The sequence below is a fragment of the Prunus avium genome, chromosome 4 (assembly GCF_965620075.1).
Source record: "Prunus avium chromosome 4, drPruAviu1.hap1.1, whole genome shotgun sequence".
NCBI classification, from domain to species: Eukaryota; Viridiplantae; Streptophyta; class Magnoliopsida; order Rosales; family Rosaceae; genus Prunus; species Prunus avium.
In genome coordinates this window covers 2105952-2123123 of record NC_142287.1, presented here as the reverse complement: position 1 = coordinate 2123123, position 17172 = coordinate 2105952, and the positions used below count along the sequence as shown (strand labels likewise).

The following is a 17172-nucleotide window of genomic DNA, read 5'->3' as shown; positions in this document are numbered from 1 at the left end:
CCTAAAGACAAGAGGAATTGTTTTCAAATGCAATTGTGTGTTAGGTTAAGTTGGTGAATTAAGTGTTGTGTGTTAGGTGAAGTTAGTGTGTTTAGAAAATTCAATTGTATAATTCAGATTTTTCACTTCCCTTAGGCCTATAAATAGGGAAGTTCTCTAAGTTTGTAATAACACCCCAAGGGGGGGAGCTCTCAAGCACTTCTCTAGAGCTCCCTTCCCTTATCTCTGTTCGGTTCATTTTTACACATGATTTTTCATGTTATTCACCCACTATTTTGAGTTAGTTCTTGACATTTTATAGCTTTTTACTTCCTTTTTGTGTTTTCTTAGATTTTACCTTGGTTGGAATGAAAATGAGCTAAAAGTGCACTATTTGTTATAATTTCTGTTTTTGTTCATTTTCGTAGGTCAACTTCTTGGCCTGGGATCAACATGCTCCGGTGCTCGGATGAGGTCATGATCTTCACGAGACTTGTTCCAATGGATGTTAACTACAACATATCCAAATTTGAGCTCCATTGGACAAGTATTGCCCATCCAACCAATCCAGCATGTTACCACAGCTCTGAAAATCCGAACTTGGCCAGCTTTTACCTCCTTTGTGTTATTTTGATTTTCTTGTTACCATAACTCTTGGTAACAAGAAGTTACCTTAGCTTTGAGATAATTTCTGAAGCAATTGGCATCTTTGTGAGGACAAAGCTTCATGATGGCAAGGGGACAATGGGCTAAGGCTTTATCAAAGGTGGTAGTTTTATATTAAAAGGTAAAAGCTGGAAAGGAGGAGAGATGGAGAAGAAGTCAAAGGGCAATCTGATTTGGGGGAGCTTTGCAACGGGAGAGAGAGGCTATTCCATCAGTCTACACATTGAGAGCAGATTTTGGGAGAGTTGGAGCTAAGAGAAAGCCAAGGTGCAGCCAAGAAAAGTGGAGAAGAAGACTTCCACCATTGATGATCTTGAAGCTTTCATCATTTTCTGAAAATCTGTAAACTCTTTCTAATTTTATTTTGAGTTTGTATTTGGAATAAGTATGAGCAACTAAACTCCATAGCTAGGGCTTAGGTTGAAGCCCTAAACATGATTACCTTATTGTTTTGATGCTTGAGTGTATGAATTTCTAAATATTGTTGATGAATTCCAATTCACCAAATTAATCTATCCTTGATGTGTGTTTTTCCTTGGTTGGCCATCTTTGAAAGCATGCCTCTTGAGATTGTTGGGATTATGTGTATCTTCATGTTTTCCTAAGCAATAGATGGATGGAGTAAGAACCATCCATGTGAATTGGTTTCTTGAATACCTAATGTAAACACCATGCTATTAGGATTCTTGTGATGTTCATATTCTCTTTGAACTTAATGGGTTTTCCTTGTAATCGAATCGAAGTACGAACCATACCTAGGTTCGGTTATGAGGAGAGCACAAGTATTGTAGCACGAACCATGCACTTTACGTATATTAGAGAGAATCAATGCGTCTTGAGCCACGACCCATGGTCTTGATTGCGAACATCTTCATCAACACGTTTAGAGAGTTCATCACTTGAGTATTCATGAACTTTGGTAGAATTGTTTAGGGTGGATTCCGAAACCCTAGTGTGTGTTACATTTTAATTTCACATCTTGATAATTCATCTATGCCATTCTTGTTAAATTTAGAGTTCATTTACATTCATGCAATAGAAATAGGTCACTTGAAACAAATCAAACCCCCCCCCCAAAATGTGTGTGTGAGTTGCGTGTTTGACACGTTTTGTGTCTTTGTTACTGAATTTTATTTGTTTCTGTAATTGTTTTGGACTTTTGGTCCGCGTTGTGTTCTTGTATTTTCTGTGCTGAATCCAACCGTATAAAGAACTTGAATTTTGGACATACGGTTGGAAAGTTATAGGCAAAACACTGGACAGAGGTCGAAACTGGAAAAACAGAGAAACGAATCTGCCCAAAAACGACCGGTCGTTACTGTTCAGCGACCGGTCGAACTGTTCACGGCACTGTTCACTGTTCACACACTGTTCACAGGTGATAAAGTTGTGATAAAATGGCGATAGAAAATGCTGTTTGTGTTTTTGTTTAGTTTTCTTGTGTTGTTTCATTTCTTTTACACTTCTTTACTCATTTTTAGTTTCCATTTCGCATTTGTGCATTTGTGGTGTGTCAATTAAGTGTTCTTTACGTACTCAAATTAGAACTTATAGGAAGCCGACAAGTTCTTCGTGGGATCGACCCCGTACTTACATAATCTATACTTCAATAGATTCGTGCATTTGCGGGTATTTTTAATTGGTTGTTTGCACATTAATTTGTGTCCTCTTAGGAATGCAACAATTTTTGGCGCCGTTGCCGGGGAACTGGCACGGTTGCTTATCTGTTTTGTTTGAGTATGTTTAGAGTACTTAGTTTTATTTTTGTTTATTGATTGTTGTTTCATTTTATCTTGATTTGTTTTTGTTTCTTTTTCTTACAGGAACATCCGAGGAGTCATCTCCACCATCTCCAATGGCAGCCGCAACTGAAATTGTGGAACTTACTATGCAAGAATACTCCAATAAATTTGGGATGGAGGAAGCAAATGCATTTGGCTCATTTCAGAATGAGTTGACTATGAATGAATATTTCCAACAAACATACAATCCGGAGTGGAGAAATCATTCAAACTTCTGGTGGACCGATAATCCAAATTTTCAACAAGGGCCATATCAACCATATCAAGGCCAACATAATACTTGTCCACCTCATGATCAACCTCGACATTACACTCCACCACAATCTTACCAACAACCTCAAGGACCAACTTTGGAAGAAATTGTTGCTTCAATGATTAGAAACACAGATAATTTCATCATGCAGAGGAATGACACTCACATGCAGAGGAATGATACCCACATGCAGAAAATGAATAAGGCCATTGCCAATCTAGAAAATCAAGTGGGGCAAATTGCTATAGCTTTGAGTCAAAGGGAAGTTGGGATGATGCCTAACCAAACAGTGATACCAACCGGGCATGAGCATGTTCAAGCAGTTACCTTGAGAACTGGTAAGGTAATTGGTGAAATTGATGGTTCTAAAAATTTGATTCACAATGTTGATGACATGCAGGTTGAACAAGTGACTGAGCCTAAAGAAAAGGATGAAAGCAACAAAGAGAAAGATAAACAAGCAGCTTCTTCATCCGAATGGATCCCAAAGCATGAACTTGCAAGAAGGGCAAGAAAGGAGAAGGTAAGTCGTGAACCTACTGATGAAGAAATCTTACGTGCTCCTTTTCCTCACAGGCTTATGAGTTCCAAAAAAATTCAACATACCAAGGACATATTGGAAACTTGTAGGAAAGTGCAAGTCAACATTCCTCTATTGGAGGATCTTTGTACCAACAAGAGGAACTTCAAAAATGATGAAACGGTTGCACTAACGGAAGAGGTTTCTGCTGTTTTACAAAGGAAGCTTCCTCCCAAGTTGGAAGATCCAGGAAGTTTCACAATTCCATGTGTAATTGATGATAAATTGTTTGAGAAATCTTTAATTGATTTAGGTGCTTCAATTAATCTAATGCCTTATTCTGTTTTTGAAGTACTAGAGGAAGACAAGTTGAACATCCATGTTCCAAGTACCAACCATATGTTCAATGTCATTCCTTCTACTCAAATGAGAAGGCCACCCAATCCTAAATATGTGCCTCATCCATCTAATCAACATATTGAAGAGCGCTTAAAATTGCTTTTGAAATCTACTCATGCGCATAAAAAGAAAAGAATACGAAATGGGTTGATTAGATGGCAAAGAGATTTGAAGAAACTTCATGTTCGGCACAAGGAGGCGATTGAGCCAAAACCCCCTAAGTGACCATGGTATGTTGGAAGTCCGGCAAAAGACTTTAAACTTAGCGCTTCTTGGGAGGCAACCCAAGGTGAATAGAAGAAGTTTGTTGTCGTCCTAATCGATTCAAAGTGGAGTTTCTCTAGACTCAAACTTTCTTTTATTTTATTTTTATTTTATTTTATTTTATTTTATTTTTGAGTTAGGGTTACATTTTTCCAACCAAGGTAATTTCGAATTTCTTGTTGTTTCTCTTTGTTTTTCTTACTCTTTCTTTCTTTTATTTGTTTGTGTTTCTATTTTGTTAGTAAGTTTGGGAAGTAGATTGCTTCATGATTGCACACTCTGAACTTTGGCTCAAATGCTTATTCCATTTCATAACATGTGATTACATTTATAAACTTGAAAATGCATACATAAAATTCCTAATCACACGTTCATTGTTGCATTCTGCGCCACCTGAGGCTTCTGCTAATTGCCTCTATCTGTTCTTGCTTGTAGAATCTGCAGCAGCTCTACATGATCATCATTCCTTTTTTGCAGCATCTCTACATGCTGGTTGGCACTGTAGAGCCGCTTCTGCAGGTCCGCCACCAGAGCTTTCAGGGCCGCCACCTCCTCACTCAGTGCCCCGCACTCTCGTGTTCTCGCCAGTAGGCGCATGCCCAAATTTGTGGCCGAGACCGCGTTGAGCACGGTTAGATTGTGGGACTCGTCCACTGCCATCTGGTCAGACCTCTGCGCCACATGCAGATGATCTGCAACTGTAAGTCTGCTGACAGTCATGCCCTCCGGCATTACTGCCCTTCGCGGCACCACCTCAGAGAAGTTTGAGGCCGAGCCATGATGGTATGAGGAGTTTGGGAAGATAGGGTTTGGAGGAGCCCGTATCTGGGCATTTGGTGGTGCAAGCGACAACTCAAGGTTAAGGTCATCAACAAGCATATCTGGGGATGCCATTGATTTTTCTATCTGGGCTTTTTGATGGTTTTTCTTGAGTTTGCAGGTTGAAATGCAGGATGCTCCTTCTTTCAACCGAGAAGTGGTTTAAATAGACTTATTCTCATAGGGGAGCCGACACCACTTTGTATTTCCGGAGCAATTTGCGGATGAGTCAAGTTAAACAGGGAAGCATTTCTGCTTTCACTTTACTTTCTTTCCCTCCCTGTTTTCTGGTGCATTGTGTTTTGATTTCTTTTTAGTTTGTCGTCTTTGTTTTATTTCCGTTGGGGAAGTGTGCTTTGTTTCTTTTTAGTTTGTCGCATTCCCTTTATTCAAGTTTGGGAAGTGCGTTTTGTTTTTCTTCTTTGTCTTTTGCAACTTTCTTTTCTTTTATTTCCGAAAACGAGAAATTGAAAAAAAAAATAAATAAATAAATTCACCGAAAGGCAAAGACAAACAGGCACACCAATAATACACTAGAATCATTTTTTTCCAGTGCTCGGTGTCTCGACCATAGGACCCTTGAGTTTAGCCCTTTGGCTATCCACTTCCGGGGCTTCACGCACAGCCTCTTGGGGCTCATCACTCGAGCTCCCAAAGATTGCATTCTTAGCTTGAGCGTAACCACTCTCGCGGTCTGTTTTCTTGCGTTTTCCCGGTCGGTCTATGTCCTCCAGCTGCTTTCTCATGTCATGGGCGTAAACACTTACCATCTTTGAGAGATTTTTGTTCTCTTCCCGCAACGCCTCCAGCTGGTGTCGATTCACCTCTAGTATCCTTGCCCTTTCTGTTTTTAAACTTTTAATAATACTCTGGCACTCTTCAACCATACTTCGCTCTGCCGCCAACTGACCTCTTAGCACCTCCACCTCATGGGACTTCGCAATTAGGCGATGACCCACACTTGCGACTGTTGTTGTGCTTTGCACGCTTAGTGCCAGAGCATCGCTCACGACCCGGTTGTCATCCCTTGATCCCAGCACCCGTATATCCTTGGGAGTCACTAGATTTCTAGCAACTCCAAGGGCAACATCGTTGTCCAGCAGTATCGAGTCATTCACTGTCACGTGCCCCCGTGCTGAGGCAAAGTAGGGCATCCACACTGGTGCCACTGCTTGGCCCTGAGTCTGAGTTGGTTGAGCTAGGTTGAGATCCAACGAGAATGGGTAGGAAGAGGCCATTTGAACTTTCTTTTCTTTTGTTCTTGCTTTTCTCTTTTGTGTGTTTCTGAGTTTTGTGTATTTTCCCCCAACTCTTTCTCTTCTTCTTTTATAGAGTTAGTTTCTACGTAACCCTAGCCACTGCGCTTCTGGTTTGGCGCGGCCCTTGCGGCCTATCCCCCTCTATCGCCTCACCTGTCCCCCAACCCCTTTAATTGCATTTCCGCCTTTCAGCGCTTTCAAGAAACGAAAGTCGTCACGCCTTCCTATGAAGGCAATAATTCTGGCTTGTCGACACGTCTCTCACTTTGTATCCCGTGACTCACAATAGCCGAGACATCAGGGCCCACTATTTCTATTTTTCTGAGTTCTCGCTCTTTGTGCTTCTGACTTGGTTTCTTTGTTTTATATACTTTCTTCGCTCTTGGGCTTTCATTTGGGTTGGGCTTTCATTTTGGTTTGTGCGTTTCTTTGGGTTGGATTTCTGCATGTCTGAGACTGTTGTTAGGGCTTACTGTTTTATTTTTTTATTATTTTTTATTTGGTTTCGTTTTTGTTTTTGTTTTTGCAGCTTTGTTGTAATTTTATTTCATGTTTGTTCTTGTTTTTAATTTCTTTATCCCTTTATTTCTTGTTATAACATTGTTGATGCCTAAGTTCTTTAACATTGAGGACAATGTTTATTTCTAAGTTTGGGAAGGGATAGCAAGTCTTTTTCGTTTCACTTAAACTCTTGCTTTCTTTTATTTTGTTTTCTTTTCTGTTTTGAGTCTTTTTGTTTTCAAGTCACTTTCCGGACATATACGATGAGATTGTGATGAATGTTTACATGACTTGATTGAAAATGCTAAAAAAAAATAAAATTTGTTATTCACTAAATGGCATCGTTCTAGCATGATATGTTTGAAACCCTCTATGCACTTGCCATTTGTTTCATAATTCTCCAGTTGAGGGATTTGCATGATCCAAAGAATTGTATCAAGCATGAATTAGACTTGTATAACCATATAATGTGAGCTTTGAGCCTTTTGCTTCAATTCATGAGTGTTATACACATATTCTTATTTTCTTGTCATCCGAGTTGTTGTTTGATCTCATTATTCATTGATTTGGTTGAGCACTTAAAAGTCACTCATTCTTGTGCAATTTGATTACATGACATTTGAGAAATGATATTGAGGCCCTCTTTGGACCGTTTGTGCCTTTCAAGCTAACCGTATGCATGCTTAAGCATGATTTTCCATTGTTAACCACCTTGAGCCTATATGTATGTAAGCCTTTTCTTTCAAGTAACCAATTTTTACTTCTAGCCTTAGCCTGAAAAACAAGAATATACCTTTCTAAGGAACTCATGAGCTTTAATTTAGATGTGTTTTTCATGCTAAGTTTGGGAAGGGTTATTACATTTCAAAAAAAAAAAAAAAAAAAAAAAAGAGTACTTCACTCAAAGGGTGAAAGAAAAGAGAAAAGTTGTGGTTAAGTGGCAATGGTTTCAAATCCAATTCCATGTTTCTTGGTTGTTCGAATGGAAGGAAGGAGTGTGAATCATAATTAGTGGAGGTACAAGGCTTTGTGGTCTATTTGATCACCCCTAAAAATAAAAAAAAATAAAAAAAAAATAAAAAAAAAATTTGAAAATCTTAAGCGTGATGTTTCAAAGTCTTTTAGTCAACGATTATATGCTCTTACATTGTGAGTTCCTTGGACTTTGTTGTATCCATATCCTTCATTTCTTACTCACCTTGCACCCTTAGCCCCATTACAACCTATAATAAAGACCTAAATTGATCCTAAATGTCATGTGGTTGATTTGCACACATTTTTCAGCTTTTGAGTGTTTAGCATCCTTCTTGAGATCATATTCATGCATGTTTTTCAGCTTGCTAATTTTGAGTTAAGTCCCTTATGGTTTAACTCTATTCTCATGTCTATTATTGAGTGTTGCATTGTAACCCTCTCCCGAGTGATTCATTTGTGAGAGGACAACTTTGGTGAGATTTGAAGTTACATTTGTGCTTGGTATGATTTTTTGAAGTTGTGTGAAAACTGAAATTGGAGAATGAGTTTCATTTGGCCATCACACTACTACACTTGAGCATGTTGTGTTCTGAACTTTGCCGCCTTGTGACTAATGTCTAAACTAAGTTTTTCTTGTGAAAATTTCTGAGTCATTTGCATAAGTCACTCTCTCTTTGGAAAGTGTTCGGAAAGTTTTGTTTCGAGTCTTGTTTTAGTTTCTGTTTTGCTCGAGGACTAGCAAAAGATAAGTTTGGGAAGTTTGTTCGGTTCATTTTTACACATGATTTTTCATGTTATTCACCCACTATTTTGAGTTAGTTCTTGACATTTTATAGCTTTTTACTTCCTTTTTGTGTTTTCTTAGATTTTACCTTGGTTGGAATGAAAATGAGCTAAAAGTGCACTATTTGTTATAATTTCTGTTTTTGTTCATTTTCGTAGGTCAACTTCTTGGCCTGGGATCAACATGCTCCGGTGCTCGGATGAGGTCATGATCTTCACGAGACTTGTTCCAATGGATGTTAACTACAACATATCCAAATTTGAGCTCCATTGGACAAGTATTGCCCATCCAACCAATCCAGCATGTTACCACAGCTCTGAAAATCCGAACTTGGCCAGCTTTTACCTCCTTTGTGTTATTTTGATTTTCTTGTTACCATAACTCTTGGTAACAAGAAGTTACCTTAGCTTTGAGATAATTTCTGAAGCAATTGGCATCTTTGTGAGGACAAAGCTTCATGATGGCAAGGGGACAATGGGCTAAGGCTTTATCAAAGGTGGTAGTTTTATATTAAAAGGTAAAAGCTGGAAAGGAGGAGAGATGGAGAAGAAGTCAAAGGGCAATCTGATTTGGGGGAGCTTTGCAACGGGAGAGAGAGGCTATTCCATCAGTCTACACATTGAGAGCAGATTTTGGGAGAGTTGGAGCTAAGAGAAAGCCAAGGTGCAGCCAAGAAAAGTGGAGAAGAAGACTTCCACCATTGATGATCTTGAAGCTTTCATCATTTTCTGAAAATCTGTAAACTCTTTCTAATTTTATTTTGAGTTTGTATTTGGAATAAGTATGAGCAACTAAACTCCATAGCTAGGGCTTAGGTTGAAGCCCTAAACATGATTACCTTATTGTTTTGATGCTTGAGTGTATGAATTTCTAAATATTGTTGATGAATTCCAATTCACCAAATTAATCTATCCTTGATGTGTGTTTTTCCTTGGTTGGCCATCTTTGAAAGCATGCCTCTTGAGATTGTTGGGATTATGTGTATCTTCATGTTTTCCTAAGCAATAGATGGATGGAGTAAGAACCATCCATGTGAATTGGTTTCTTGAATACCTAATGTAAACACCATGCTATTAGGATTCTTGTGATGTTCATATTCTCTTTGAACTTAATGGGTTTTCCTTGTAATCGAATCGAAGTACGAACCATACCTAGGTTCGGTTATGAGGAGAGCACAAGTATTGTAGCACGAACCATGCACTTTACGTATATTAGAGAGAATCAATGCGTCTTGAGCCACGACCCATGGTCTTGATTGCGAACATCTTCATCAACACGTTTAGAGAGTTCATCACTTGAGTATTCATGAACTTTGGTAGAATTGTTTAGGGTGGATTCCGAAACCCTAGTGTGTGTTACATTTTAATTTCACATCTTGATAATTCATCTATGCCATTCTTGTTAAATTTAGAGTTCATTTACATTCATGCAATAGAAATAGGTCACTTGAAACAAATCAAACCCCCCCCCCCCAAAATGTGTGTGTGAGTTGCGTGTTTGACACGTTTTGTGTCTTTGTTACTGAATTTTATTTGTTTCTGTAATTGTTTTGGACGTTTGGTCCGCGTTGTGTTCTTGCATTTTCTGTGCTGAATCCAACCGTATAAAGAACTTGAATTTTGGACATGCGGTTGGAAAGTTATAGGCAAAACACTGGACAGAGGTCGAAACTGGAAAAACAGAGAAACGAATCTGCCCAAAAACGACCGGTCGTTACTGTTCAGCGACCGGTCGAACTGTTCACTGTTCACGACACTGTTCACTGTTCACAGCACTGTTCACAGGTGATAAAGTGGTGACAAAATGGCGATAGAAAATGCTGTTTGTGTTTTTGTTTAGTTTTCTTGTGTTGTTTCATTTCTTTTACACTTCTTTACTCATTTTTAGTTTCCATTTCGCATTTGTGCATTTGTGGTGTGTCAATTAAGTGTTCTTTACGTACTCAAATTAGAACTTATAGGAAGCCGACAAGTTCTTCGTGGGATCGACCCCGTACTTACATAATCTATACTTCAATAGATTCGTGCATTTGCGGGTATTTTTAATTGGTTGTTTGCACATTAATTTGTGTCCTCTTAGGAATGCAACAATCTCCCTCAAATTCTCTTAGTTTCCCTTTGTAGTTCTCAATTGTTGTAATATGATCCTTTTACTAAATCTTCAAACACTTCCCAAACACTTCTACATTCTCTTCTCAAAGTCTCCATGTTCTTAAACACTTCTCCCATTCATTCACCAAATTCTCTAAGTTCTCAAACACTTCCCAAACACTTCTCTATTCTCTTCCAAACATTCTCCAAACCCTAAACACATGTCTCTTCCCTTTCAAAGTTCTCTATGCTCTCAAACATCTCTCTACTTTCTTCTCCAAAAGTCTCCTTGTTCCCAAACACTTCTCCCTTCTCTTCCAAAATCCTCCAAGTTCTCAAACACTAATCCCTTCTCTTTCTCAAACACCTTCTCATTCCTTCATCAAATTCTCAAACACCACTTTCTTCTCTTCAAAAGTCTCCATGTCTCAAACACTTCACAAACACCTTTCTCTCCCTTCCCTAAGTTCTCAAATTCTCCAAGTTCACAAAATCCTCAAGCTTCCCAAACACCTTCCTTTCCCTTCCAAATTCCCAATGTTCTCAAACCTTCTCTTCCAAAATCCTCCAAGTTTCCAAACACTTTCTTCATCAAATTCTCCAAACTCTTTCTCAAACAATTCTCTACTTCTACTTTCTTCTTCAAAAAGCCTCCATGTCCTCAAACACTTTTCCCAAACACTTCTCCTTTCTTCCTCAAAGTTCTCTTAGTTTCCTTAATGTTTTCTTAGTTGTAATTTATTTTTCTTGTAATGTACATTCTTTCTTCTTGTTTTGTTTCTTTTGTTTTCATTTTTGTTTTGTGTAGGAAAATTGAATTGGATCATTCAATCACCAATCCCTGTGGAATCGACCTCGCACTTACATATGCTATACTACCGAACGGCTCGTGCACTTGCGAGTATCACAAGTTGAGGATGCAGTTGAACCCATTTTGGTGCAGCTGAATCTACGCAACACCAATCGCTAGAAGTATGGAATACACCAACCACTCCAATTAGGAACGAACTGTCGTTGAACATGAATTGTCCAATTTGGAACACCTATTGATTTTGGATCGAGCCCCAAACTTGGGCAACATCATAATAGGGTGGGAGGAGTCATTTGGTGAGTTTTGAATGAAATCCAATCGCTAGAGGTATGTTATACACGAACCACTCCAATTAGGAACGAACTGCCGTTGAACTTGAACTGTCCAACTTGGAACACCTATTGAATTCGGATCGAGCCCAAAACTTGGGCAACATCATAATATGGTGGGAGGAGTCATTTGGTGAGTTTTGAGTGAAATCCAATCGCTAGAAGTATGGAATACACCAACCACTCCAATTAGGAACGAACTGCCGTTGAACTTGAATTGTCCAATTTCTCACACCTATTGATTTCGGATCGAGCCCCAAACTTGGGCAACATCATAATATGGTGGGAGGAGTCATTTGGTGAGTTTTGAGTGAAATCCAATCGCGAGAAGTATGGAATACCCCAACCACTCCAATTAGGAACGAACTGCCGTTGAACTTGAATTGTCCAATTTCTCACACCTATTGATATCGGATCGAGCCCAAAACTTGGGCAACATCATAATATGGTGGGAGGAGTCATTTGGTGAGTTTTGAGTGAAATCCAATCGCTAGAAGTATGGAATACACCAACCACTCCAATTAGGAACGAACAGCCGTTGAACTTGAATTGTCCAATTTCTCACACCTATTGATTTCGGATCGAGCCCGAAACTTGGGAAACATCATAATATGGTGGGAGGAGTCATTTGGTGAGTTTTGAGTGAAATCCAATCGCTAGAAGTATGGAATACACCAACCACTCCAATTAGGAACGAACTGCCGTTGAACTTGAATTGTCCAATTTCTCACACCTATTGATTTCGGGTCGAGCCCAAAACTTGGGCAACATCATAATATGGTGGGAGGAGTCATTTGGTGAGTTTTGAGTGAAATGCAATCGCTAGAAGTATAGAATACACCAACCACTCCAATTAGGAACGAACTGCCGTTGAACTGGAATTGTCCAATTTCTCACACCTATTGATTTCGGATCGAGCCCCAAACTTGGGCAACATCATTATATGGTGGGAGGAGTCATTTGGTGAGTTTTGAGTGAAATCCAATCGCTAGAAGTATAGAATACACCAACCACTCCAATTAGGAACGAACTGCCGTTGAACTTGAATTTTGCAATTTGGAACACCTATTGATTTCGGATCGAGCCAACAGTAGGGCAACATCATAATATGGTGGGAGGAGTCATTCGGTGTGTTTTGAGTGAAATCCAATCGCCAGAAGTATGGAATACACCAACCACTCCAATTAGGAACGAACTGCCGATGAACTTGAATTGTCCAATTTCTAACACCTATTGATTTCGGGTCGAGCCCAAAACTTGGGCAACATCATAATATGGATGGAGGAGTCATTTGGTGAGTTTTGAGTGAAATCCAATCGCTAGAAGTATAGAACACACCAACCACTCCTACTAGGAACGAACTGCCGTTGAACTGGAATTGTCAAATTTCTCACACCTATTGATTTCGGATCGAGCCCCAAACTTGGGCAACATCATAATATGGTGGGAGGAGTCATTTGGTGAGTTTTGAGTGAAATCCAATCGCTAGAAGTATAGAATACACCAACCACTCCAATTAGGAACGAACTGCCGTTGAACTTGAATTGTCCAATTTCTCACACCTATTGATTTCGGATCGAGCCCCAAACTTGGGAAACATCATAATATGGTGGGAGGAGTCATTTGGTGAGTTTTAAGTGAAATCCAATCGCTAGAAGTATGGAATAAACATCCACTCCAATTAGGAACGAACTGCCGTTGAACTTGAATTGTCCAATTTCTCACACCTATTGATTTTGGGACGAGCCCAAAACTTGGGCAACATCATAATATGGTGGGAGGAGTCATTTGGTGAGTTTTGAGTGAAATCCAATCGCTAGAAGTATAGAATACACCAACCACTCCAATTATTTACGAACTGCCGATGAACTTGAATTGTCCAATTTCTCACAACTATTGATTTCGGATCGAGCCCCAAACTTAGGCAACATATGGTGGGAGGAGTCATTTGGTGAGTTTTGAGTGAAATCCAATCGCTAGAAGTATTGAATACCCCAACCACTCCAATTAGGAACGAACTGCCGTTGAACTTGAATTGTCTAATTTCTCACACCTATTGAATTCGGATCGAGCCCAAAACTAGGGCAACATCATAATATGGTGGGAGGAGTCGTTCGGTGGGTTTTGAGTGAAATCCAATCGCTAGAAGTATGGAATACACCAACCACTCCAATTAGGAACGAATTGCCGTTGAACTTGAATTGTCCAATTTCTCACACCTATTGATTTCGGATCGAGCCCCAAACTTGGGCAACAACATAATATGGTGGGAGGTGTCATTTGGTGAGTTTTGAGTGAAATCCAATCGCTAGAAGTATAGAATACACCAACCACTCCAATTAGGAACGAACTGCCGTTGAACTTGAATTGTCCAATTTCTCACACCTATTGATTTCGGATCGAGCCCCAAACTTGGGCAACATCATAATATGGTGGGAGGAGTCACTTGGTGAGTTTTGAGTGAAATCCAATCGCTAGAAGTATGGAATACACCAACCACTCCAATTAGGAACGAACTGCCGTTGAACTTGAATTGTCCAATTTGGAACACCTATTGATTTCGGATCGAGCCCAAAACTTGGGCAAATCATAATATGGTGGGAGGAGTCATTTGGTTAGTTTTGAGTGAAATCCAATCGCTAGAAGTATGGAATACACCAACCGCTTCAATTAGGAACGAACTGCCGTTGAACTTGAATTGTCCAATTTCTCACACCTATTGAGTTCGAATCGAACCCAAAACTTGGGCAACATCATAATATGGTGGGAGGAGTCATTTGGTGAGTTTTGAGTGAAATCCAATAGCTAGAAGTATGGAATACACGAACCACTCCAATTAGGAACGAACTGCCGTTGAACTTGAATTGTCCAATTTCTCACACCTATTGATTTCGGATCGAGCCCAAAACTTGTGCAACATCATAATATGGTGGGATGAGTCATTTGGTGAGTTTTGAGTGAAATCCAATCGCTAGAAGTATGGAATACCCCAACCACTCCAATTAGGAACGAACTGCCGTTGAAATTGAATTGTCCAATTTCTCACACCTATTGATTTCGGATCGAGCCCCAAACTTGGGCAACTTCATAATATGGTGGGAGGAGTCATTTGGTGAGTTTTGAGTGAAATCCAATTGCTAGAAGTATGGAATACACCAACCACTCCAATTAGGAACGAACTGCCGTTGAACTTGAGTTGTCCAATTTCTCACACCTATTGATTTCGGATCGAGCTCAAAACTTGGGCAACATCATAATATGGTGGGAGGAGTCATTTGGTGAGTTTTGAGTGAAATCCAATCGCTAGAAGTATGGAATACACCAACCACTCCAATTAGGAGTGAACCGCCGTTGAACTTGAATTGTCCAATTTCTCACACCTATTGATTTCGGATCGAGCCCCAAACTTGGGCAACATCATAATATGGTGGGAGGAGTCATTTGGTGAGTTTAGAGTGAAATGCAATCGCTAGAAGTATGGAATACACCAACCACTCCAATTAGGAACGAACTGCCGTGGAACTTGAATTGTCCAATTTGGAACACCTATTGATTTCGGATCGAGCCCAAAACTTTTGCAACATCATAATATGGTGGGAGGAGTCATTTGGTGAGTTTTGAGTGAAATCCAATCGCTAGAAGTATAGAATACACCAACCACTCCAATTAGGAACGAATTGCCGTTGAACTTGAATTGTCCAATTTCTCACACCTATTGATTTCGGATCGAGCCCCAAACTTGGGCAACATCATAATATGGTGGGAGGAGTCATTTGGTGAGTTTTGAGTGAAATCCAATCGCTAGAAGTATGGAATACACCAACCACTCCAATTAGGAACGAAATGCCGTTGAACTTGAATTGTCCAATTTGGAACACCTATTGAATTCGGATCGAGCCCAAAACTTGGGCAACATCATAACATGGTGGGAGGAGTCATTTGGTGAGTTTTGAGTGAAATCCAATGGCTACAAGTATGGAATACACCAACCACTCCAATTAGGAACGAACAGCCGTTGAACTTGAATTGTCCAATTTCTCACACCGATTGATTTCGGATCGAGCCCAAAACTTGGGCAACATCATAATATGGTGGGAAGAGTCATTTGGTCAGTTTTGAGTGAAATCCAATCGCTAGAAGTATGGAATACCCCAACCACTCCAATTAGGAACGAACTGCCGTTGAACTTGAATTGTCCAATTTGGAACACCTATTGATTTCGGATCGAGCCCAAAACTTGGGCAACATCATAATATGGTGGGAGGAGTCATTTGGTGAGTTTTGAGTGAAATCCAATCGCTAGAAGTATGGAATACACCAACCACTCCAATTAGGAACGAACTGCCCTTGAACTTGAATTGTCCAATTTCTCACACCTATTGATTTCGGATCGAGCCCAAAACTTGGGCAACATCATAATATGGTGGGAGGAGTCATTTGGGGAGTTTTGAGTGAAATCCAATCGCTAGAAGTATGGAATACACCAACCACTACAATTAGGAACGAACTGCCGTTGAACTTGAATTGTCCAATTTGGAACACCTATTCATTTCGGATCGAGCCCAAAACTTGGGCAACATCATAATATGTTGGGAGCAGTCATTTGGTGAGTTTTGAGTGAAATCCAATCAATAGAAGTATGGAATACACCAACCACTCCAATTAAGAACGAACTGCCGTTGAACTTGAATTGTCCAATTTATCACACCTATTGATTTCGGACCGAGCCCAAAATTTGGGCAACATCATAATATGGTGGGAGGAGTCATTTGGGGAGTTTTGAGTGAAATCCAATCGCTAGAAGTATGGAATACACCAACCACTCCAATTAGGTACGAAATGCCGTTGAACTTGAATTGTCCAATTTGAAACACCTATTGATTTCGGATCGAGACCAAAACTTGGGCAACATCATAATATGTTGGGAGGAGTCATTTGGCGAGTTTTGAGTGAAATCCAATTGCTAGAAGTATGGAATACACCAACCACTCCAATTAGGAACGAACTGCCGTTGAACTTGAATTGTCCAATTTGGAACACCTATTCATTTCGGATCGAGCCCAAAACTTGGGCAACATCATAATATGGTGGGTGGAGTGATTTAGTGAGTTTTGAGTGAAATCCAATCGCTAGAAGTATGGAATACACCAACCACTCCAATTAGGAACGAACTGCCGTTGAACTTGAATTGTTCAATTTGGAACACCTATTGATTTCGGATCGAGAGCAAAACTTGGGCAACATCATAATATGGTGGGAGGAGTCATTTGGTGAGTTTTGAGTGAAATCCAATCGCTATAAGTATGGAATACACCAACCACTCCAATTAGGAACGAAATGCCATTGAACTTGAATTGTCCAATTTGGAACACCTATTGATTTCGGATCGAGCCCAAAACTTGGGCAACATCATAATATGTTGGGAGGAGTCATTTGGTGAGTTTTGAGTGAAATCCAATTGCTAGAAGTATGGAATACACCAACCACTCCAATTAGGAACGAACTGCCGTTGAACTTGAATTGTCCAATTTGGAACACCTATTCATTTCGGATCGAGCCCAAAACTTGGGCAACATCATAATATGGTGGGAGGAGTGATTTAGCGAGTTTTGAGTGAAATCCAATCGCTAGAAGTATGGAATACACCAACCACTCCAATTAGGAACGAACTGCTGTTGAACTTGAATTGTCCAATTTGGAACACCTATTGATTTCGGATCG

At 39.8% G+C, this 17172-nt stretch overlaps 1 long non-coding RNA gene across 1 annotated transcript; it reads left to right on the top strand.

Annotated features, from left to right (window-relative positions):
* The first annotated feature begins 223 nt into the window (after positions 1-223).
* Positions 224-9128, top strand: LOC148294694 (uncharacterized). The gene is made up of 2 exons (XR_015835066.1): positions 224-927; positions 8762-9128. It is a non-coding gene; the product is annotated as an uncharacterized LOC148294694 (long non-coding RNA).
* Positions 9129-17172: the final 8044 nt, after the last annotated feature.